Source organism: Charadrius vociferus, unplaced genomic scaffold (genome assembly GCF_000708025.1).
Source record: "Charadrius vociferus isolate BGI_N301 unplaced genomic scaffold, ASM70802v2 scaffold266, whole genome shotgun sequence".
NCBI classification, from domain to species: Eukaryota; Metazoa; Chordata; class Aves; order Charadriiformes; family Charadriidae; genus Charadrius; species Charadrius vociferus.
In genome coordinates this window covers 3,011,776-3,014,387 of record NW_009649114.1, presented here as the reverse complement: position 1 = coordinate 3,014,387, position 2,612 = coordinate 3,011,776, and positions in this window count along the sequence as shown.

Below are 2,612 nucleotides of genomic sequence, written 5' to 3'. Positions count from 1 at the left end.
CCTCCTGCCCCTCGCTGAGCCCAAGGGACCCCCCCAGCATGGTCCCAGCCCCCACCTACCAGCTCAATAACGATTAGATTTAAAGCCTGCCGCGTTTGGGGACTGCGTGCCGGCTTGGCTCCTCTTTGCGGGGCTTTTGGAGCAACGCGCTGTAGCGCCTGAGGGTGAGAATAAGGGATGTTGGGACACGCTGCTCGCCCACGTCACCCTCGTGGCAAGCACGGCGAGGGGGAGCGGGCATGGAGAGCTGTCCTGGAAAAGGAGGAGGGAACACCAAGAGCAGCCTGACTTGGGGGATGGGAGGAGGGAGAAGCAGATGTTGGGAACCAGCGCGTTCCTGCTGCTGGGGTGGTCCGTGATGCTGAGCAGTGGCACGTGGGGACCGCCTCCTGTGATGCTGAGCCCTTTCCAGCCGCACAGGAGAGGCAGCTGGTGCCTGCGGTGATCGCCCCTGGCTTGTGGAAGGGGGAGAGTTGTGCTTCAACCCTGGGACAGCTCTGGGCTGTAGCCTGTGCCCCTGTCCCAGGGGAGGCAGGGGTTTTGGTGCTAAGCCCCGTCTAGGTGAGCCCAGGTGGGATGGAGAAGGCATCAGCTGGGTCCGGGGCTGCACTGGCATCCCCAGGTGTGGGCTGGCCCTTCCTCGCATCGCTGCCCCCTTTAACGGCACCAAAACCCACTGAAAATCTCCATCTGTCACTGGGGCGTACATTATCGAGCACGAGTTCTCCACAACCCCACAGCAGCAACATTTAAGGATGTCCTACAGCTCAGCTGTTCGGCCGGGGCGATGCGATCAGGGATGATGTTGTGGCAGGGGAGAAGGGGAGGACGGGAGCGTGTTCCCCACGGCCGAGCACGGCACCCCGCTTGGAAAGGTCGCTCAGGCTCCACGAGCCCTCCGTGTTTGACTCCCAACCTCTTCTCTCCAGGTTGCTCCGGGGCTGTCACGGCGCAGGCGATGCCGAGCAGAGCCGAATCACAGCCGGGGGATGTTTCACCCCATCGCTGGAAAGCAGAGAGGTACCTTAGGGGAATTTACACCCTGAATTTTTGATGCCTCTATTGCCTTTTGCTGAGAGGGGCCGATGGGTTCAGAAGTTGTTGGGGGGGATGCGCGGCGGCTGGCCTCGCAGAGCACCCACGGCAGCTTTTTTTCCTTCAGAAACCGAGCTTTTTCAAAAAAAAACCAAAAACCCACACCACTTCCCTGATCTAAAATACCAGCATAAAGCAGAGGGAAGTCAGGGCTCGGGAATCGGGGTCTTTGTTTCATCCCTGTCTTTAATCTCAGCCTTTGGCCCCGACCATCAGTTCGATCCCTCTGGTCTCCGTGAGTCTGTTTTCTCCCCTCCAGTTAGTGAGAATTACCACATCCATCAATCGTTATCTCAACAGCAAGATTTTCTTCCCGATCTCCTGCCGCTTTGTTGCGAAACCCTCCCAGCGCCTTCCCCACCGCAGCCCGCGGGACCCCCGTCGTGGGCACCGATTTCCTCGTGTCCCCCCAGTTATCGCTGGGGACTGGTCCAGGACCCCTGGCACGGGGGGGATGAGAGCGGGCACCACCCCCTGCTTGTCCTGGGGGATACCCAGATCCCCTAAATAACATATGGATCCTGTCTTCTTGGGATGCACGGGGCTGGCACGGCATGTCCGGAGGAGCCTGCCCCTGGCACGTGCCGGAGAGGACACCCGGCAGTGGGTGTTTGTTTCTCCCAGTGGGTGGGGGGGGTGCGGAGGGGGGGCACACGCTGTCCTTGACTCGTTGGAGGAGACAATTTGGCCCTGGCAGGAAGCTCCCTGGGACTTTTCCATTCCCCCACCGGTCTCAAAGCGCCGCGGTGTCGTTTTTCCCTGCACAAGGCTGTTGGCAGGGTCGGGGCTGTGGGCTCCGCTCCCCGATCCGCTCACCCACTGCGCAGCTTCGGGCGAACCCCGGGCTCGCCCCGTGCCTTGCCCCCCTTGCCGAAAATAGCTTTTCTTTGCCAAAAAACCTCGCTGATTCTGGCAATCCCGCAGCATCCCGGCTCCTCTCGCCACCTCCCTCCAGCGATCGCAGCCCCTTTGCCCATCCTCCCCAGCATCGCCCTGGTGTGTTTTCCCCACGCAGGGGGCAAACAGCCAGTGGGTTGGTTTGCTGGGAGCTCTGGGACGCCAGTATCCATCCCACTCCCATGGGGGGTGGGGGGGTGATAACACCAGGGGGGATTTTGAAGGTGGTAAAGCATAAAACAGACCGGAAAAAAAGCAACAGTTGTTTTCCTGGACAGACTATTGCACAAGGTTAGCCAGAGCGTGGCCACCCTTCCTGGAACACCTCGCACACGGCCGGCCCCTTCTCCTTCCATCCTTAACCCTCTCGCACACGCGGCTTTGTTTTTCTTTAACACCCAAGGGTGTCTCTCCCCCCTCCTTTAAAGCTCAGCTGTCAGCTGGACATACCGGGCGCTTGCCAGCACCGACGGCAGCAGTCAGGTGATGGCCCAAACGCCCGCACGCTCCCCCCGGCTCCTTCATTTCTCACACTCGAACCGCACCGAGAAGCAGCGAGAAACCCAGCCCAGGCAGCGCCCGGAGCCCTCGCTCGCCACCGAGCCCGCACCGGCCACCAC